This window comes from Telopea speciosissima, chromosome 10, assembly GCF_018873765.1.
Source record: "Telopea speciosissima isolate NSW1024214 ecotype Mountain lineage chromosome 10, Tspe_v1, whole genome shotgun sequence".
NCBI lineage: Eukaryota > Viridiplantae > Streptophyta > Magnoliopsida > Proteales > Proteaceae > Telopea > Telopea speciosissima.
In genome coordinates, this window is record NC_057925.1 from 29,635,626 (window position 1) to 29,659,186 (window position 23,561).

Consider the following 23,561-nt stretch of genomic DNA (forward strand, 5'->3'; position numbering starts at 1 on the left):
ACCATTGCGAAGCTGACTCGATGGGCTATGCATCCATTTACACTTCTAAAAAGCTTAAAAACATCTCCTTAGCATCATCTCCTTCATTTTCACAAGAATTCACCTAAACCCTGAAAAGCACAAGAAAGCACCGAGTAACTCTATCCAATGTGGTAAAATGTATAATTTATGCCCTAAAATTTCACACATAAATGTGCTCATCAGATTCCCCCACACTTGAACGTTACTTGTCCTCAAGTAAAACAAAAACTAACCTAGAATGCAGAAAATCCTAACTCACTTTCGTAGGAATCACAGTTGCACTTAGCATGTGCAACAAGCCTTTAAACCCCTAGGTTACCCCTAGTGGACGAGTTGTGTCTCGTGAGTGTTTGCAGTGAATATACACCCAAAATTCAATTGTAAATAAATGCTACAAATTTTAATCATGGCATAAGTAGGACAGTGCACATAATCCCAAAAAGTGTTCAACTAATGATCAAGGAGCCAAAGGTTCCCCCACACTTGAATTTTATCACCCCACATCAATTCATGTAACAAGCATGCATCAAGTTCAAGGGATCTCCTCATATTTTCTGAACACTACTCATCTTTAAGTAAACCCCCCATAGCATCGATGGAACCAAAGACTTAGGCATTGAGTATTGTTGACCATACTTTTTTTTTTTTCAGGCATTAAGGCAAAAGTTTTTTTTTCTTTCTCAACCACAAACTCTATTTCTACTCCACTACTATTCTCTGAATGACATAGTGGAGCATACACCAGACACCCAAATACTTGGTAGCTTCGCTTTTTGCATATATCCATAAGACATTGAGACATTGATGCAAGAGTTTTTTTTTTTTTTTTTTTTGAGTTTCCTTCCAAGGAATTTCGATCAAGTCACCCTGCTTCATGAGGCACAGTGCCCTGTCTAGTCCTAAGGAATTCCACTTTTTTTTCTTTTTCTTTTTTTTTTCATTCACTTCCACTTTCATGCCTTGCCTTGCCACAAACAAATTGGTCTCAACTACTAGCCAAAAGATCAAAGGGGTCCATAAACACATAGAGGAATCTAACCATCACATGAAGTAGCACTCATATTTTCAAACTCAATCCCCATCACCGGATACAAACCAACTACCATCCTTGAAAAGGGATTTTTTTAATATTTCGCATGCTAGGAGGGCACCTAATTCCCTCTCACTCTTGCTTTGCAATTTGAAGAGACTTATTCACATACCCAAAAACTATCGCCACAATCACAATTCACAAAATTTAAAATTCACAAAATTCACAATTAAAGTCCAACGCACCCCCCCACACTTAATTCATGCAGTGTCCTCAATGCATGCAGAAAAGAAAGAATAAGGACAAGGGAGGGGATACATACCAGGATATCAGGGGTCAAGGTAAAGAGGCTCATGGAGATTCATGACCTCTTCGTCAACTGGAGTAGGCATCTCTATGTACGACTTCAATCTTTGGCCATTGACCTTGAAAGTAGCTCCTGTACTTGGATTGAGGACTTCAACAGCCCCATGAGGATAAACTTTTTGAACGATATAGGGCCCATCCCATCTAGAACGCAGCTTACCTGGAAAGATATGCAAACGAGAATTGTACAACAAAACATTCTGGCCTACCTCAAAAGATTTTCTCAAAATGTGCCTATCATGGAAAGCCTTGGTTTTTTCCTTGTAAATTCGGGCATTCTCATATGCCTCATTCCTAAGCTCTTCCAACTCAGATAGTTGGAGTTTCCTATGGGCACCTGCAGTGCGTAGGTCAAAGTTAAGCTTCTTGATAGCCCAAAAGGCCTTGTGCTCAATCTCTACAGGTAAGTGACATGCCTTTCCATACACCAGACGGTACGGAGATTGACCAAGATCGGTCTTGAAGGCTGTCCTATGGGCCCACAACTCATCTACCAATCGGTTAGACCAATCCTTGCGGTTCGGGTTGATGGTTTTCTCAAGAATTTGCTTGATCTGCCTATTTGAAACCTCAACCTGGCCACTGGTCTGGGGATGGTAGGGTGTGGCCAACTTATGGACGACACCATACTTTTTTATGAGGGCCTCAAAAGGCCGATTACAAAAATGCTTGCCCCGATCACTAATGAGAGCCCGGGGAGTACCAAAACAGGAGAAGATGTTCTCCTTCAGAAATTTCACAACCACCTTGTGGTCATTGGTCTTACAAGCAACTGCCTCAATCCATTTGGACACATAGTCCACAGCAAGTAATATGTACAGGTTACCAAAAGAGTTAGGGAAAGGCCCCATAAAATCAATACCCCATACATCAAACATCAACCACCAGAATTGGGTTGAGGGGCATCATATTTCTCTTAGTAAGACGCCCTAAGGATTGGCATGAAGAACATGCCCTGCAATAAGTAAAAGCGTCTTTAAATAGACTAGGCCAATAAAATCCACACTGTAAAACTTTGGCCGCAGTCTTATTAGGCCCAAAATGGCCTCCACAAGCCTGATCATGGCAAAAAGATAAGACAGATTGTTGCTCATGATTAGGGACACATCTCCGGATTACTTGATCCGGGCAGGTCTTAAAAAGATAAGGATCATCCCAAAAAAAATACTTAACTTGTGAAAAGAAACGATTCTTATCTTGGGTGGACCAATGTGCAGGTGTCACACCCGTAACCAGATAATTAACAATGTCAGCAAACCAAGGTTCACTAGACACTGCCATTAGATACTCATCAGGAAAATTCTCGTTGACTGGAGAATCAACAGTCAAGGAATTAGGCAGCCGGGATAGATGGTCTGCAACCAAATTTTCACACCCTTTCTTATCCCTAATTTCAAGATCAAATTCTTGTAACAAAAGGACCCACCTAATGAGGCGAGCCTTGGCATCTTTCTTCTGCACAAGATATTTGATAGCTGCATGGTCAGTATAAACAATCACATGTGATCCAACCAAGTAGGGCCTAAACTTCTCTAAAGCAAACACAATGACTAAAAATTCTTTCTCGTGGTGGTATAATTAAGCTGTGCATCATTAAGAGTCCTACTTGCATAATAAATCACATGGGGTAATTTATTGATTCTTTGCCCAAGAACAGCCCCTATAGCAAAATCAGAGGCATCACACATAAGTTCAAATGAAACTGTCCAAATTGGAGCTTGAATAATGGGGGCTGAAGTCAACGCTCTTTTCAATTGCTCAAAACTATCATGACACTCAGAAGAGAAATCAAATGGGCAGTCCTTTGCCAAAAGAGAGGTGAGAGGTCTAGCTATCTGGCTAAAGTCCTTGATGAATCTTCTATAAAAACCTGCATGGCCAAGAAAAGATCGAATGTCCTTCACACTCTTGGGTGGTGGTAAATTGGCTATAAGGTCCACCTTAGATCTATCAACCTTGATCCCTTCTTTGGACACAATGTGACCAAGAACTATACCTTGCTTTACCATGAAGTGGCACTTCTCCCAATTCAGGACCAAGTTCTTTTCTATGCATCTTTTAAGAACCAAAGAGAGATGATGCAAGCAATTAGAAAAAGTAGAGCCATGAATAGAAAAATCATCCATAAACACCTCTAGGAAGTGCTCTACCATATCAGAAAAGATACTCATCATGCACCTTTGGAATGTAGCAGGGGCATTGCAAAGCCCAAAAGGCATACGCCGGTAAGCAAAGGTTCCATAAGGGCATGTGAAAGTGGTCTTGTGTTGGTCCTCTAGAGCAATAGGAATTTGGTTATAGCCTGCATAACCATCAAGAAAACAATAATATTCAGGGCCAGCTAGTCTCTCTAACATCTGATCAATAAAAGGTAAGGGGAAGTGGTCCTTCCCAGTTGCCGCATTCAATTTCCTATAGTCAATGCACACTCTCCATCCCGTTTGGATACGGGTTGGAATCAACTCATTATTAGCATTCTCAACTACAGTGACTCCTCCTTTCTTAGGCACAACCTGCACAGGACTCACCCATTGGCTATCAGAAATAGGATAAATGATGCCATGATCCAAGCATTTTAGGATCTCTTTCTTGATTGCCTCTTTCATCACAGGATTAGCCCTCCTTTGGGGTTCCCTAGAAGGTTTGGAACTCTCCATCAGATGTATATGATGTTGAACAATGGAGGGGCTAATACCTTTGATGTCAGACATGGTCCAACCTATGGCTTCCTTATTATCCTTTAGAAGCTTAATCAACTCTTCTTCCTGAATAGAAGTCAAATCAGAAGCAATAATAACAGGAAGAGTATGATCATGTCCTAAGAAGACATACTTGAGGTTAGAGGGCAATGCCTTCAACTCTAATGTGGGGGGCTCAATAATAGAGGATTTGGGAATGGAAGTGGATAGGGGTCCAAGGGGCTCCAAAGGTGGTTGGATGCTCCAGACCTCAGATAAGGGAGTATCATCAACACCCTCCAATTCTTGCATACATTCTTGAAATCCCGAATCAAAATCAATCTCAAAGAACGTATCAATATCATCGGGAAATCCTTGAAGCATATGCACCTCTTCATCCATGTCAGGCTGCTTGCCCAACCTAAACACATTGAAGTCAACAGAAGTATTGCCAAAAGATAATTTCATGAGACCATTCCTGCAATTGATTAAAGCATTACTGGTAGCTAGGAATGGTCTACCCAATATGATTGGGATTTGGTCCTTGAAGTTGGCAGTGGGTTGGGTATCTAAAACAATAAAATCTACAGAAAAAATAAATTCTCCAACCTTTAACAGGACATCCTCAATCATTCCCTTAGGAACTTTAACCGACCGATCTGCAAGTTGAAGAGTAATTTTGGTCGGTTTCAGTTCTCCCAATCCCAGTTGTTGGTAGACATGAAAGGGTAAGAGGTTCACACTTGCACCAAGGTCCAATAAGGCATGATCAATAGTAGTATGGCCTATAGTGCAAGAGATGGTGGGGCTTCCCGGATCCTTATGCTTGGCTGCTACAGGCTGTGAGATTAGAGAACTAATGATAGCAGCCAAGAATGCCTTTTTGGGCACATTGGTGGTCCGCTTTTGGGTGCATAAGTCTTTGAGGACTTTAGCATAAGCGGGGATCTGGGCAATAGCATCCAACAAGGGGATATTCACCTGAACCTGTTTGAACACATCCAATATCTTCTCCACAGAAGGAGACTTCTTGCTAACCAACCTATTTGGGAAAGGGGCAGGTGGGGTATAAATTCTTTCAAGGTTGGTCTTTTTAACTTCCTCAACAGAATCCTTTTTGGTTTCCTCAACCAAATCATCTGGTATATCTTTAGGTTCATCAGACGAACCTGAAACAGTAGGCACTTCAATGGCCTCTTCAGAAGGGGGAGAGTCAACAGGAGTATGAGATGATAAAGACTGAGGTACACTAGCCTGTTGATACTCACGGCCACTCCTTAAAGCATAAACAACATTTACCTGTCTGGAAGGCCCTTGGTGCTGTTGGCCTTGTGCAACATTGGTTGGAGGAGCTTGGGTACCTTGCTGAATATGAACCTGATACCTAGGATTTGGCTCAGGCTGGCTAGGTAACTTCCCTGTTTTCCTCTCATGCAGGATTGTGACAAGCTGATTGAGTTGTTTTTCCATGTTATTGTGGCTTGTCATGAGAAGAGCTATCTTGTTGTCCATCTCATTCAGTCTTGTTGCCTCTCCTATATTGGTAAACCCTGGGGGTTGCTGATAAGGTGCAAGGAGAGGAGGCCTAGCAGAATTAATAGAAGGTCCTGGATGAGGACGAGGGGGAAAGGGGTTAGGAGACATTCCTTGGCTTTGTGGTGCATAGTTGGTCCTTTGGGCACCAACCTGGCCTTGATGGTTAAAGTTGGATGGGCTTGCTTGGTTCCCTTGATTCCATGAGAAATTGGGGTGATTTCTCCATCCTGGATTGTAAGTATTGCTATATGGGTTATTTTGGTAGAGAGCATTTACATTCTCGTCTTGGAATTGCCCCCAAGGTGTTGGGGCATTCCTCGAAAAGGTGTCCAGGGGTTTGGCACCAAGCGCATACCGACACATGGTTGACCTGGTTGATCGGATTAAGCTGGTATAGACTCTTTAAGAACTATGGACTCCAACCATTTTATGAGGCTATCAAGTTTGGCCTCCTTGGCTGGCATACCCTCAATGAGATACCCCTTAGTGGTCCTTTCAGCCTCTTGGGAAGATTCCCATTCCCTAGTCTTATCAGCCAAGTTGGTTAAGAATGTCCATGCATCATTCTTCTCAGAAAAAGAAGTAAAGCCTGCTGGACACATAGACTCTACAAGTTGCTTGGTCTGATAATCAATACCCTCATAAATAATTTGGCATAGCTGCCACAAGTCAAAACCATGGTGAGGGCATTCTAAGAGGAGGTCCTTGAATCTTTCCATGAATTTAGAAAAAGACTCATGTGGTTTTACTGAACTGGAGGATGTCACTTTTAAGCTTATTGGTCTTGTGAAGAGGGAAGAATTTTCTCAAAAAGACAATGGTAAACTCATCCCATGTATTAATGGAGTTTGTTGGCAGTCCATAGAGCCACTTCTTGGCCTGGTCTTTCAGGGCAAAGGGTATAAACCTAAGCCTAACTGCATCATCAGTCAAATTCTGGACCTTAATTAGAACACAGACCTCCTCAAATTCCCTAAGGAAGAGATATGCATCCTCATTAGCCATCCCATGGAAATGGGGTAGCATCTTGATGAAGTTGGTCTTGAGTTCATAGTTATTCCCTGTAACAATAGGCGGAGACTAATGCATGAGGGTGCAGCCCTGGTGGGGTAAAACCTATCCTTAAGAGTCTTGGGTTGTTGGTCACCCATGGTCAAAGGTGGTAGAGAAGGTGGTCTTCTAATAAGACGATTACTTGAATCACGAGTCCACACCTTAGCCACCTAAATAGATATGAGGTCTCCTTTAGAAAAATTAAAGAAAAATAAAACACTTAAAAAAAAAAAAAAAAAAAAACTAGAAACAAGAGGGACCCCAAGGTAGATAGTGCATCTCTATCCCTCAAAAAGAGAAACAATGGTTCAAAAGCTGTAAGGATGCCATATAGGTTGACAGCAAGGGAACCCGTATAGTCTTCTATAGCCACCTACGTGCGACTCCAATATGGATTCTGATGTAGAATGGAGGTCTACTATACGTTTATGTTTCCAACACTCTCACTATGTCACTTTCCTGTTATCAAAAGTAGTCACCTCCAAAGATAAGTCACATGTCAATCCACCCAACCAAGTCAAGATGTAGCGTCATAGGTAACTTAATCCTATGAGGGACACCAAAAGATGGAGGGTTGAAGCATATGAAGAACTTTAGATTGGGCGCATACTATTTGAAACAGAAGAGAAACAAGAAGAGGTTTTCAAAAACTGATTTTTTTTTATTTATTTTTTTTCAAAAAAAAAAAAAAAAGAAGAGAAAATAATAAACTAAAACACTTCGAACTACTTAAAAATCAGATAAATAAAATGGACAATAATCTCCTCGGCAACGGCGCCAAAAACTTGTTTGAGTTAAAATAAAACCGCAAGCGTACGGGTCAATCGTAGCTACGGGTCGAACACGAGGAGATATACGCCACTCTATTTAACTAACTTAAAAGTAATGCAAAATGAACCAAATTAAAGTGTTAAATTAAACTAATTAAACTAACGAAAATCAATGCATCCTAACTCATAAGCATCTAACAAAATTAAGGGATTAAATCGGCGTCCTAACACATGAGCATCTAACCTATCAAACTAAAGCGAATTGAAAGGAATAAAAATACAGCCACACATACTAACCACATAAAAAGAAATAAGGGAATAAAAATGCATCCATAAACCACAACCATATAAAATTAAAATAAAAGAAATAGAGGGGGAAGAAGAAGAAGATAGAGAGAGATTGAGGAGATGGAGAATGAGATTGAGAGTTTAGATAGTAAAACCTGGATGTGCTTGCATGAATGTAAATGAAAAGCTTGAATACTTGCATAAACTTACCATGGCCTCCTCTTCTAAATCTTCAAGTCTTGTCATCAACTTAAGAACTTAGACTAGAAGGCTTAAAACCTAAACTAGAATTAAGAAATTACAACCCAATTGAAGACTTAAATTGAAATTAAAGCATAAACTAAACCTATTATAACCATTAACTAAAAATTATAAAAGCAAACTAGAACTTAGAAAAGCCAAAAATCACAAATTAGAAGGAGAAGAAGAGAAGAAATTTCACTAAGTGAATGAGCAAATTTTTACAAGAGAGGTAGGGGGTATTTATAGGTGGAAGAGAGGAGAAGAGAGAAGATGGAAGTGTAGGAGAAATATTCCCTAAGAAAAGAGAATATTCTCTTCTCTTTCCACTTTTACAATGCCTTGAATCCTAAGAAAAAGAAAAAAAAAAAGAAGAAGAAGAGAAGATTGTTTACATAGACTTTCTATTTCTAAAAAAATAAACTTCCAATTCTAACAAGTGCTTCATTTTCTTTGTAGATATCTTCTCCAAGCAATAAAATCAAAGCATCTTTGATTTTTCAACCTTCCATAGATGAGAAAATATAAATCTATCCCAAGTAGAATTTCAGAAGTGCCCTTGAGAAGTTGGAGGAGAGAGAGAATAAGGGTGATGACTAGGATTCCTTCAAGAATAAATAAAATACCCATTCTGTCCTTCAGAAAAATTGGAGCATGGGGTGCTTATATAGGTCTCACCATTGTGTTCCTTGTGAAAAATCACACAAAATAGACCCAAATTTCATCCAATTCGGAGTTGGGGAGCCCAAGATATATCAAGTTGAAGTTGGACTGTCCAGAGCCTTCCAAATGGAATCTTTCGGGTACAGTAAAGTAACTTCTGATAATTTCATTAAGGCCCCTAAAATCCGAACTTCCGTTTCACTTTGTCCCCATCCGACTGTCAATAATTATAAATAAACCCCTGTAGACCATTTTCACGCGTCGTTACGGAAACGGCCATAACTTCTTCGTTTCAACTCGGAATTAAGTGTCGTTTGAACCATTGCGAAGCTGACTCGATGGGCTATGCATCCATTTACACTTCTAAAAAGCTTAAAAACATCTCCTTAGCATCATCTCCTTCATTTTCACAAGAATTCACCTAAACCCTGAAAAGCACAAGAAAGCACCGAGTAACTCTATCCAATATGGTAAAATGTATAATTTATGCCCTAAAATTTCACACATAAATGTGCTCATCAATAATATTATCCTTGAAGGAAGTAGAAAGAATAATGTTTATATTTGTGTATTTAGTATAAATTTTCATAATGCATGTCTCTTTTCTAAATTTGATGATGCAACCTTATGGCATAGAAAATTGGGACATATTAATCCTAAGATTATTAAATCCCTCTCTTTTAAGAATTTGGTGAGAAATCTACTTAAGTTGAAATTTGAAAAGTAACACACCTATGGAGCATGTCAAAGAAGTAAACTTACAAAGGTGGCTCACAAAGCCATTAAAACTGTTGCTACTTCTAGACCCTTGCAATTACTCCATCTTGACCTTTTTGGACCAATTCAAACCACTAGCCTGGGAGGAAAGAAATACATTTTCGTTATTGTAGATGACTACTCCCATGTCACTTGGACCCTATTCCTCAAACATAAAAATGATGCAGTTGAGGAGTTTGTAGCTCTTTGCAAGAAGATACAAAACCAAAAGGGTTATCTGATCGTATCTATAAAAAGTGAGCATAGTGGTGAATTTTATAATATAGAAGAATTTGGTGAGTTTTGTCGAAAATAAGGTATAACTCATAACTTTTCGGCCCCTAGAACACCACAATCAAATGGTGTGGTTGAAAGAAAGAACAGAACGATCCAAGAAACTACATGGACAATGCTCAATGAGTACTCTTTGCCAAAATATTTCTAGGCCGAAGCTATTCACACGGCTTGTTAGGTGTTAAATCGGGTTTTGATAAGACCTATCTTGTTAAAGACCCCCTATGAACTTTTCTATAATAAGCTTCCTAAAATTGATTACTTTAAAGTGTTTGGTTGTGCATGTTTTATTCTTGACACAAAAGACAACTTAAGAAAGTTTGAAGAAAAGGTCGATGATGGTATCTTTCTAGACTACTCCACAAATAGTAGAGCTTATAGAGTATTCAATAAAAGAACTCTAGTTATGGAAGAGTCTATGAACGTGAAATTTGAAGAATCCATGGCCAATGACAAATATAAAGACCTAGAAGAAGATGATGAAGATGAAGTACTTGAGATTAGGAAAAAAGTTGAGAATGTCTCACTAGAAGAACCTAACAATCAAGTACATCAACTTCCAAAAGAGATTAAGTCTATTAAAGACCATCCACTTGACCTTGTCATTGAAAACCTTGATAAAGGCATACAAACTAGGAGTAAAATCTAAAATGTTTGTTCCAATGTAGCTTTTATATCTTCCATCGAACCCAAGAATGTAAAGGAAGCCCTGTTGAATAGTGATTGGATAATTGCTATGCAAGAAGAGCTTAATCAATTTGAAAGAAATCAAGTTTGGGACTTAGTGCCAAAATACTCTAATACCAAGATTATTGGGACTAGATGGGTATTTAAGAATAAACTTGATGAAGATGGTAATATAACAAGAAACAAAGCTAGGCTGGTTGCTCAAGGCTATAACCAACAGGAAGGTATTGACTTTGATGAATCATATGCACTTGTAGCTAGACTTGAGTCAATTAGAATGTTGCTTACTTTTGCCTGTCATAAGAATTTCAGGTTGTACCAAATGGACGTCAAAAGTGTATTCTTGAATGGCTATATACATAAAGAAGTTTACGTCATTCAACCGCCTGGGTTTGAAGATTCAAAATTCCCTGATCATGTCTACAAGCTGAAGAAGGCCCTATATGGCTTGAAACAAGCCCCAAGAGCTTGGTACGACAGAATTAGTAAGTTCCTAGTTGATACTGGATTCTGAATGGGTAAGATAGATACTACTTTGTTTGTTAAGCATGATAAGAATGATTTAATTATAGTTCAAATCTATGTCGATGATATTATTTTCGGTTCTACAAATGAATCACTTTGCCATGAATTTAGTTAATGTATGAGTAGCGAATTTGAAATGAGCCTAATGGGAGAATTGAACTTCTTTCTAGGACTCCAAATAAAACAGACCCCTGATGGGATCTTCATTAATCAAACAAAGTACCTGAAAGAATTATTAAAGAAGTTTGACATCAATGGACAAAAGTCATCTCGTACCCCATTGAATACATCTGTAACTTTGTCCAAGGATGAAGATGGAACCCCGGTTGACCCAACCAAATATAGAGGCATGATAGATAGTTTGCTCTATCTAACGGCTAGTAGACCTAACATTATGTTTAGTGTCTGTGCTTGTGCTAGGTTTCAGGCCAAACCTATGCAATCCCATTTGAGTACTGTGAAGAGAATCTTTAAGTACTTGAAGGGAACCGTAAGCATTGGACTTTGGTACCCTATGAACAATGACTTTGACCTTGTTAGCTTCTCCGACGCCAACTTTATCGGGTGTCATGTTGATCGTAAGAGTACAAGTGGATCTTGTCACTTCTTAGGATCATATTTGGTTTCGTGGTTTAGTAAGAAGCAAAATTCTATTGCTCTTTCCACCACCGAGGCCGAATACATTGCAGCCGGACGGTGTTGTGCACAACTGCTATGGATGAGGCAAACTCTCCAAGACTATAGAGTTAAGTTTGACATTTCCTCTATCCAATGCGATAACACAAGTGCAATTAACCTTAGCAAGAATCCTATTTTACACTCAAGAGCTAAGCATATTGATATTCGTCACCATTTCCTACGTGACATTGCTCAACGAGGTGAAATCCGATTTGATTTCATTGAGACCAAAAAGCAACTCGCGGATATCTTCACAAAACCCTTGAATGAAGAAAGATTCTGCACCCTAAGAAGAGAATTAGGCATTATTGATCCTTTTGCATAACATGTTTACTGTTTATATGCTGTTTTGCCTTTGTTTCTACTGAAACGGCATATCGGATTGCCAACCGGTATGCTAGTTCAGCATTTCTGGCTGTTTTTTATAGCTGTTGGGGCCAAAACGGTATACCGGATTGGAATTTCTAACCCTTTTTTTACTCTTGGGCAGATTTATTTGCCTATTTAAATCACAATTTTTTTTTGTCTTTTCTCACTCACTATTCACTCTAATTTTTTTTTACACTGTGATTACTTGTTGTTAAGCATTTCTCTCTTCTTCTCTCTCTCTCTCTTTAACAATGAGCCGAAGAGGTAAGGAAACAACGACCGAGAATCCTCCTTCTAAAAGTGGAAGAACTGGAGGAAGAGGAAGCGGTTCTAGACAACCGTATGTGGAAGGAGAAGATCATTTATCTCAATCTAGGGAATGCCGTGCAAATTGACATCTCTACCTTGTAAGAAAAATTGAAGAAGGACGTGTTCTCCTTCAATAGCATCCGTCTTGAAGAACTTTTCTAGGAGATCAGTTGGGAACCATTTCTCAACATTTTCGATCCTTGTTATCCATACCTTGTCAAGTACTTCTACCCCAACCTCTACTTCAGCAGCGTGAAATAAGGTTTGAAACTTCATTCCTATGTGAAAAGCACTCACATAGAACTCTCTCTTGATGATCTTGCCCGCATCCTTGAAAACCCAAATGATGGACCTTACATCTTTTGGACCCCAAAGAACACCAATTTTGGCAATTTGATCAATCATGAAGAAGTGCTCTATTCTCAAACAATTCGACCCAAATGCTGGGACCATTGTAACCCGTCGCCTTCTTCTCATCCCTCATGTTATTTCCTACATAGTTCAACACAATATCATTCGTAGGAGTGGTGATAGAAACAAATGCCTTACTCCATAGGCCTACATCACTTATTGCATCTACACCAACAACCCTACTAATCTTCCATATTTCATCATAAGGTATATGGAATCGTGTGCTCAACCCCATAGGCACACCAATCTTCCTTATGGCCGGCTTCTCACTCGTATTTGCCGAGCCTTTGACATTGATCTAGATCGTGAGGAAGAATCCACTTTGTCTTTCCAACACATTACTCGTAATAGCTTTCATACCATAGCTATTCCTCCTCCCTCTGATGTGTATGTTGAAGAAGAAGAAGCTTTAGAAGAGAATGTGCCTCCTCCTCGTCAAGCACAAGAAGGAATACCAGCATCTTTACAAGAATGGATGACAAGCATAGATGAATACATGGACGAAGCAAACAATCGGATAATGAAACTTGAATTTGGTCAACAAAGAATTCAAGATGATGTGACTTCTCTTCGCAACGATGTGAAGACCGGGTTTGACTCTCTCAATGTCCGCCTAGATAAAATTCTCAATGCTATTCATTCCCTTGCTTTCAATCTTGGTCATCTCACTCTTGACACACTTGGAGCTACTCCTCAAGGGGTTACCCCTCAAGGAGTGAGACCACCTTTTCCCGGTGCCTCAAGCTCTATTCCACCTATTCCACCTTTTGATCAAAATCCTTGATGTACTATTTTTTTTACCCCTCTTTTTGACAATGACAAAGGGGGAGAATGTTTGGATTAATGAATTGTTTGGATGTTTGATGTACTGTTTGCATGTGTGAAATGAATGGATTTATGAATATATTTAATGTTTTGAAATTTGGAACATGTGTATGGATGTGTATTTGGAACTCTTTATACTTATTTTGAATTTTAATTTCTCTATTACTGTTTTATTCACTTGGACTATTTGTCATCATCAAAAAGGGGGATATTGTTGAGGAAACCTCCTCATATACTTCAAACTGTGTTTTGATGATAACAAATAAAGCCTCTCTTGGACTAACATATGTGTAAGATGTATATATGTATGTATATATGGATATGTACCCTCAGGACCTTGGACTTGTGTGATTTGAGTGATTCTATGGTGCTACAAGTACAACCTTACCATGGCCTTACTGTGATCACTTAGTTGAGCCTGGACCCTTAGACATATTGACCACAGGGTAGTAATTAATGAATTCATTAATGACTGGGTAAATTAATTAGCATGAGTTGACTTGAACCTACTATAGGAGGTTGTTTGGCTTTCGAAGGAGAACCATAAAGGACTTTTCCCTGTGGAGTCACTGTAAGATGGGTTTAAAGACCTTGAAAGCTGGAACTGAAGGATGTAACAAGACCTTCTCTAACGACAGATATGAATGGAGTAATTGGTCACCAAATGTGTTCTCTCTGTACTGGGAGTGAATAATAGAAGATTCCATCAATATTCCAAGTCATTCTAAAGTTGGGTGAGGTAATGAGATAACCAGAAGTGAAAGCATTCAGGGTGTGAACCCTATAGTGGAGACTGGGCAGGTTGAGTCCTGCAACCCAAGTGTGACCAGAATTGTGAAGGTCAAAATGGTGCCCTACACACTAGACTAGGCCACCTGGAATAGAAAGTTCCCCAGATTTTTCAGACTAGTAATACCCTTTTGACCTACTAGTATATTATGACTCCCAGCTCTAAAAGTTAAAATTGAGCCTGGGTTATTGTGAACCACGCCCTGTAGTAATGTGACCATGTAAGGAAGTGAAGTATAGAACCTGACCTGTTGTGTCAACTAGATACTACCTTACCTTGACCCGACCTTGACTTAGTTCAAGTAGCGGGTATTTGGAGGTATTGTTGTTCAACAAGCCTTTGCCCTGAGACCCTGGTTGTCTCAAATTTCGAGGACAAAAATTTTAATAAGGTTGGGGGGATGTTACACCCACACCCCAAATATCCCCTTATACCCCAGGGCAATCCAACCCTTAACCAACGGGTAATGCCTTATGGCCATGGTCAACACTGATGACCTTGAACTGAAAATATTATAATAACCCCCTCGAAGACCTGGAAGTGTGGGCCAAAGCCCCACCACTTTCTTCGAAGTTTGGGCCTTGACAGCAGCGCCGGAGTCACGAAAGGACTCACTCTTACTAAATCCGCTCAAGGATCCACCCGTGTTGTCATCAGTCTTTTTTGCTAGTTTTCCTACTATGGGACCCACATACCCGTGTCCTGGACATTGCAATTGAACCTTTGGACCATGTGGACCCCTACCCCTACGGATTCGACTCCTCTACTTCCAAAACCGGTACTTCCATCTTACTTCTGTGCGATACTAGGGTGCCATGTGCACTGACAATGATCTAATGGCCTTGAATTAAAATCTCAAATTAAAGTAACAAACCAAGTGGATTGGAACTGAACCACCTTAAACCAAAACAAAATCCGCACGACCGGTTCAAAAATTTAGAACAAAACTCATTACACTCTCCCCGAGGGATAGGGTTTCAAATTGATTTAAAATCCCAAAATTCCCAAATCCAACCCCTTCTTCATCCTTCGCTCCCTTCTCCTCTTCTTCCAGCCAATCTGTCGGAATAACACCGGAAAGAGCAGCAAAAATTCCCAAATCCAACCCCTTCTTTGAAATTATTCTTTCAAGCTCTGCAACTAGTTCTCCTTCCTTCTCCCTAAAAAAAAACTATTTCTTCAACCTCTGCAACTATCGTTTTCAAGCAGGAACCAAATCTGTGAACCAGATTTGAAACCTCTGTCAATCTTAGTCGCTAACATTCAGAGATTCGAGTTGTAAAAGTCGGATGACGATGATTTTTTATTACTAGATCTTTTCTCGGACCTAAATCTCATTTCATACCATACATACCTGTCTATATATGAGTGATCATCTGGATTTAAAAACTCCCAATAAGTCCAAACTTTTGGAAAGGCTTGGTTGACATGATGAGACGTCCTTACAGTTGATCCGTTCAAATATAGACACCTAACATCTACATTTGGTTGGATTTGAAACCGAAATAAAACAGTGACAAAATGCAAAAATTTCCTTTCTCCTTGAAGTGCTTGGTTTCGAGGAACATCGCCTGGTTTCGAGGAACATCAAGGATATCTTAATGGTGGTTTTTATGTCTTTTGTGATCTATATGTCCCTCAAGTTAAACTCTAGGAAGGTCATGTTGTGGGAAGTTGGAGTCTCTTTAATAAAATTGAGGGTAAATTGTGCCGCGGGCCACTAACATTTGGTGGATTATTAGCTCCAACAGTTCATCGTTTGAGTTGCTTGCAAAAGATGTCCATCATTTCATAAATTTTTTACCGGATATCATGGCCACAGAAGGATGTACAAGCTTTTGGAAAAGAAAATTCCCAAAGACCCTACTGAGGGTAACTTATTGCCATTTTGACTGAGCAGACCACAAATCTCTATTGGATTGTTGCTCTTTCCGGTGTGATTCCGGCAGATTGATTGGAAGAACAGGAGAAGGGAGCGATGGATGAAGAAAGGGGTCGGATTTGGGAATTTTAGGATTTCAAATCGATTTGAAACACTATACTTAGTGAGAGTATAATGGGTTTGGTTTTGTATTTTTGAACCGGCTGGGCAGGTTTTGGTTTTGGTTAAGGTGGTTCAGTCCCAATCCACTTGGTTTGCTACTTTAATTTGAAATTTTAATGTAGGACCATTAGATAATTGTCAGTCCACATGGCGCCCTAGTATCACACGGAAGTAAGATGGAAGTACCAGCTTTGGAAGTAGAGGAGTTGAATCCCTACTGCCACCATTTATTGGTAAAGTAGGCCCACAAAGCCTAACTTAGGTAAATAATGGGTTTTAATAACTTAACTAAAACCAAATAGATCCTAGTGGACAATTGAGTCCAATGGGCTTAGGGTGAACCCCAAACAGACCCTAACCAACTATATGGACCTAAGGGCCATGACTTGGACCAAACATGGCCTAATGACTAACCCAAGATCCATTTTAAGCCTAAGGACCTAACTACATTCTAAGACACCCAAGCCAAACACACCCTAGGGACCCTTCTACCCCCTTAAAGCTAAGAGAATCCCTTTATTCCCTTATCTCTCCCCCTCCCAAAAACCGAGGAGGAGAAGAGACAAGAGAAGAAGAAGGAGGAGGAAGAAAGAGGGAAGAAGTAGAAGTGGAAGAGGAATGAGAGGGGAAGGGAAGAATATGGGAGCTATGCCAAAATGGCTGGCTGCCCCACATCTCCTTCGCTTGCTTACCGGACAAAGAAGGAGGAAGAAGGTGAAGGAGAAGAGATGGAAAGGAAGGGAAGCGGCCAAGGGGGCTCACCTAGCCTTGGATTCCACCCCTCCATTGGAGGATCTCACCAAGGTAAGCTCCCCAAACCTAGCTCTCCCCCATCTTCCCTTTTTATTTTGGTAATTCTTTGAGCTTGGACTGACCTAGAGCTCCATTGGGACTCAAGGTGGAGTTTGATCCCTAGTTGGAGCTCTAATGGAGCTGGCCTAGGACTGGTTTGAACCCCTTGGTGCTGCATTTGCAGCCATGGCTATTGAATCCCTGGTTTGAACTTGAAACCCAACCCTTGAACCCCAATTGAGACCAAACCTTGTAGGATCTTGGATCCATGAGGTGAGCCTAGGATCTAGTCACCCTAGGAAGGCTTAGACACCCCCTCTATGACCCTGAAGTGCTAAGGAGCTCCAAGCTTCAAGCTGGAGCTGAAACTCCTTGGAATCTCGAAAGAGACTACTGGCAGAAAAATGACCGGATTCATCTATCGTGGTACCGCCTGTCAGTCTGCCCAGTACAAACCTTGCACCTTAGCCTAAGCGGACAAAGGCACGGATTCACTTTGTTTGCCTCTGCCCAGGGCCTATTTCTCTCGGGTCTGTCTCAAGAAATCGAACGGATGCAGGGGCAGACCCAAGAAGCACATCCGCCCGTGGATCCGCTCCCTTTTATGATTGCCTTAGGTGTCGAATGGATCAACGATCGGATTCAACTAAGAAGTTTCGCTCGTGGGTCCGCTCGCTCTGATTTTTCCTTTTGGCCTGAATGGAGTCAGGGGCGGATTCACCTCTGCTGAGACCGCCTATGAGTCTGCTCATGCTGTCTTGGCTAAAACTTGATTTTAACCTTGGGGGCCTAGCATGAGACCCCTCTATACCTGTTTTAATGACTTCTTTTGTATGTCTAGGTTGGTGCACCGGTGAGATTCATGTGAACCACGTCGGATGCCACCCGATGTTCGGTGAGATTCATGCCAATCAAGGCGAGCGACACCCGTGTTAGGTGAGTGGGTTCTGGGTGACTTTGTTGGGTTTGAATATTATATAATTGCTAATATTAAGCATGCTATGATATATTTATAAGCATGGTGCGCATTGTATTTTATTTAATTGTGAAATGTGGAGAATGTGATAGTATGCTCACCAATGTATCGGGCTACAGTGCCGGGTGTGCCGGTACCGGAATCCCAATTTATTTAAATTATGAAAACTGCTATATGTCATCCTGATCTGTAAGTGTCGTGTCGTGTTGGTACCCGAGTACTAGATGGAATGGAACGTTGATGCACCAGGAATACCTCTCGGGGCGATAGGACCTGCATATAGTATATCTGCAGCTAGGATGCTTGTTCCCTTATGCTACGACCTTTGCCAACAGGGGTTTATGTGTTGGATAGTCTGAGCACCTATGGTCTGTGGAGGTGGGAGAGGCCAGGACAGGGGTAGTGATAACTATCGGGGTTTGCCACTGGGTGGTCATGATGGCATCTACTGGCGCAGGTCCCTTCGTGATAATTGAGGTTTCACTTGGGCGATAGGATAAGTGACCCTCAATGTCTCTCGAGTTGTCACAGTAGCATATACTTGACCGATAGAATTATGTGCTCGGTGAAAAATGAATCTAACATTAGCATGCATCATTCTTTGCTCCCTCACTAGCTAGTGTAGCTAACCCAGTTGTACAACCACTTTTTAGTTTATATGCAGATAGCCTCTTGACGAGCATCGTCGGTTGCGAATAAAGTGGAATTGCTGACCGTGGCTTGGATGTGGATGTACACCCAAGGGCTTGTGCCCCTGGGGTAATTATTTATTATTTAATTTCTGTATTTCTTCCACAACCATGTATAAATTATATGTTTACTTATTAAGAGAGATTGAATGGTTATGAACACTGTTATTGTACTATGTGTTATCATTAGAGAATCGATGTTATATAATTTCACATATTTTAATTAAATTTTGCTTTCACTAACTCTGTCATTGGAACGATTGATTCCTTATGGTATGCTCCTTTCTATCATCATAATGTGATGACAGGGTAGACTGTGGCTCAGGACACTGTATCTGTGATCCTGGTAGGTGTTGGGATGATGTGTAATTGTTCCAGTCATACCCTTATGTGGCAAAATATCTTACATCGGGATAGGGGCGTGACAGAGTGGTATCAGAGCAATGATGCTCTGCACCTACCCCAGTTCGGCGTAACCTTCTGATTTATTCTTTCCAAATAGGTTCTAAACTAAAAATCTCAAGAACATAAACAACTGTGTGCAGACTTAGGGAGAAGACTGATTGAAGTGAAAACAAGAATCTAGATGATAATGGACAACCTAGAACCTAGAACTCGAAACATAGGCTATTGGATATAATTATGCAGCTGCTTGGTTGAGTCTTAAGCAGATACTAGATGGATATATATGTTATAATTTATGATCAATAACAGATTAAACTTAACCAACCACCATAATCCACAACGACCTAAAAGAGGGAATTAAAATATATATATATATATATATATATATATATGACGCTAAATGCAACTATTCCAAAGAATTCAATTTTCCTAGAGGCAACTAGTGTTCTTCACCATTTGACACCTGTGATTCTATTATGTTTAACCCAGAATTTTTGAATCCAACCATGAATGTATCATTTCCTGTGTGGGGATACCTGTGCCCTCTCTAACTTAAAATACCAGATTTACCTGTCTGACCCAAAAACACCTGATAGTGGCTACGCAAGATCATTATATACATCTATTAATTTTGAAGGTTTCAAGAGTTTTCAAACTATTTGGTCAAAAAATAAAAAAAGAGAGAGAAAAGAAATGCAAGAAGCTAAAGGAAAGTAAAATAAAAATAGTTCCACAAAGTACCCATCGAGGGCAAGAGACTACGAGAATTGATAAGATAACTTATGAGAATTTTTGGAGGAAGAGCGGAGCTAGTCGTCCGCACTGTCATCACCACCGCGATCGAGCAAGAAATTGATGTCGTCTATCCATCGCTCTATATCCGCCATACGCTAAGCTTGGGCATTGAGTTGTTTGTCGATCCTGTTGAAGCCATCTGTCACTTACATGCCCAGCCGCTTGATGGCCATTAATAAGTTATCACCTCCCCCTATGACCCTTGAGGTACCTGCTGCAAATGGTTTGGGACCCCTGAGCTCAGAATCGGCATCACTGTCATTTTCCTCATCATCTTTGATCCCTTTCCCCTTACCATGTTGAATATGTTCCCCTGCACTGTCATAACTAGGGTATAGGTTCATCTCTCGCAGCGCATCAAACCCGATAGGCCCCTGAGTGCTTGACTTTTTAGTTTCCTGGTCCAGATCAACCTCGAAACATAGGAAAACCCAAGTGAGTAATCGACCGTAGGGCAATGTGTGCCTTTGAGTGGAATCCATAATAGCGCGGGCCATGTGCTTCATGATTATATAAGAAAGGCAAACAGGTTGGCCAGTATATAGGGAGTGAGCTAATACCGCAGACATCAGAGAAGGGTGTGTGCTGCGTGCCTTAGAGGGAACCAGATTTGTTTTGGCAATGAAAATCATGACCCGCTGAGAAGGAGGAAATTTGGAGAGGTCTTTATTCTTCTTGTATTTGTTGTTTATTAGAACTTGGAACAACTCTTTACTCTCTTCCAAGTGCAGGCTTGAGTCTGGGTGGCTGTCTGAAGAATAGTAAACATTTTTCCCTTCTATTGAAACATCAAGGATTATTCCCAACTCCTCGGTGGTAAAGCTGATGGCGACTCCCTTTACCAGAGTAGTCAGTTTGAGGTCTCCATCGTCCCCCTCGGACAGCAGTAAGTTTGAGTAGAACTCTCTGATTAAAGCAGGGTAGTAAAACTCAGGCAGAATTAGCATGTTGGACCACTCCAACCTCTCAAATCTAGTCTCCACCTGGTACGCCAACAATTCCTCCACTGTTACGTCCCTTTCCACGAGGATCCTCCTGCTAAAAAGACATCCTCGGGAATGTCCCTTGGCCCCTTCAGTGGTAAACTGAGGCACACTATAGGTGGTAGGAATGGTAGGCACAATAGCAGTGTCTCTCTTTCTTTTTGGAGCCATGAGGTCATCTACACACATGAGGCAACACCAGGTAGAATAACAAGAAGGTAAGTCAAATTGGCGTAATGATGTATGTGATTGGCGAATAAGTTTAGAGAAGTAAAATGCCCAATTGATGTGGAGATGATTGGAAGGGAAGACTATACATGAGAGGGAAATCCAAGGAGGAGTGCATATAAAGGTGATATAAAATGATAATATATATAATGGGAATGTGGAAAATCATTGGAGATGTGTTTAGAGAAAGGAGAAGAGACATGGTTATTATGCAAACAAAATCTCCACGTGTAACCCCTTATGTGTGGATGTGAAGGATAGGACTGATGTAAGCAATGAGCATATGTTGATTATCTTACACCCCATTATATGTCAAACAAAAAGATATGGAATGGGATATTCCCACTTGAGGCAAGAACAATTTGTTGAGGAAAGAAAATGAATACCAAGGATTGTGCAAGTAATCTCAAGAATATAGAATGCATTTGGGAATACATTAAGAGGATGAACTATCGAGAAAAGAAGATAGACTCCAAGGATTTTATCTACTGTTATACAATGTATAAGGAATGTACTTGATGGTATATCAATGAAATGATTTGGTAAAGTCTAGGTGCATGTAATGGATTAAATATGATCTTGAAAGGGTCCTCAAACATGAAGGAATGGAAGAGTTATCCAATCAAGGCCTAGGACAAATCCAAGATAACTAACTAAACAAGTTAAGCAATCTCTAAAATGCTTGAAGGATATAATGAAAAAAGTAAGAAGCCGTCCCTATAGTGGCATTGATAGTTAGAGCTTGAGTCAAACCCAAAGGCCTTAGTCTAAATCGATTTTGGCATGAACATGGAATATATGGCCATAAGAATGCAAACAAAGTCAAGATATGACCATACTTAGAATGAATTATCACAAATCCAAGGAGAAATGAAGGAGAAGATGAAGAGACACAAGCAAAATCTCTTAATAAGAAGAATAGATGATTGAAAGGAAAATGGAGGAGAGAAATTTTACCTTGATCAAATAAGAAATGATCTTTGAGGCTTGAACTTGCAAGGAATCCCCTCAAGGAAATCTGTAGAGCCTTTCTCCCTCTCCCTGCGGTTGTGTTTTCTTGGAGCCAAATGAGTTTTGAAACTCATGGTTCTGCTTTTGGTTAAAATTCCTCGAACGAACAAACAAAATCAGTTATCGTGACTCCGCTCATCAATCCTCCCCGCATAAAATTTGAAAATTTGTGATTTTATAATTGGCCGGATCAATGAACGGATCCACCACCATGAGTCCACCCATAGATCCGATCGATTCATATTCTCTTAGACTTTTGATCTTCTGAGAATAGATGAACAAACAGATTCACATTCCGCATCCATCCGTTAGTCCGCTCTCCCTGTCTTGCGAGGGAAACACGAACAGAACCAGAGCACTGATACCGCTTGTGAGTCCACTCGCTGTTCTTTTAGAATTTAGCCTCTAGACTTTTGAGACCTTTTGACCACCCCTTGAGTGATGATTCAATGCCTATACCCTAGGTTGGACACCCATTTTCTTGGCCCGTGCATAATTAATTGTTTGCCTTAGATGCAAACCATGATGTCTACATCCTTGGGCCTACATCGACCAGACCAGCCAATAAGGAATGACAAGCAACAGTGTGCGTTGTGACTCCCCTCTTACCTAAAAGGGAGGAGAGTTACTCTTGGGGATGAAGACCCTTAGACCCCGTGAATTGATGGACTCAGGGCTTATGGATAGGAAACCTAACCCTGTGGGTCGATAGTAGGTAAGGAAAATAATGGGCTGGCTTGGACTGGTTCATTTGAATTGAGCCACAAAGGCCATGTATAACTAGAGGCCATTCATGACACCTTAAGTTAGGGACGACTCTATTTGTACTATACTTGGTTCCTCCAAACCATGTTTAGACTTATAGAGGGAGTCCTACTTCCAAAAAGACTTAGCAGACCGCACTCAAGAGCTTTTGTTCTTGTGAGTTGACATAGATGACAGACATGTCCACAGGGATATGAATGTAATTCTTGAATTTTGCCTATGAATTTGTGTGGTATATGTATATATGTATGTATATATAGATATGTACCCTCAGCACCTTGGACTCGTGTGATTTGAGTGACTCTATGGTGCTATAAGTATAACCTTACCATGGCCTTACTGTGATCACTTAGTTGAGCCTAGACCCTTAGACATATTGACCACTAGTTAGTAATTAATGAATTCATTAATGACTAGGTAAATTAATTAGCATGAGTTGACTTGAACCTACCATAGGAGGTTGTTTGGCTCATGAAGGAGAACCATAAAGGACTTTTCCCTGTGGAGTCACTGTAAATTGGGTTTAAAGACCTTAAAAGCTGGAACTGAAGGATGTAACAAGACCTTCTCCAACGACAGATATG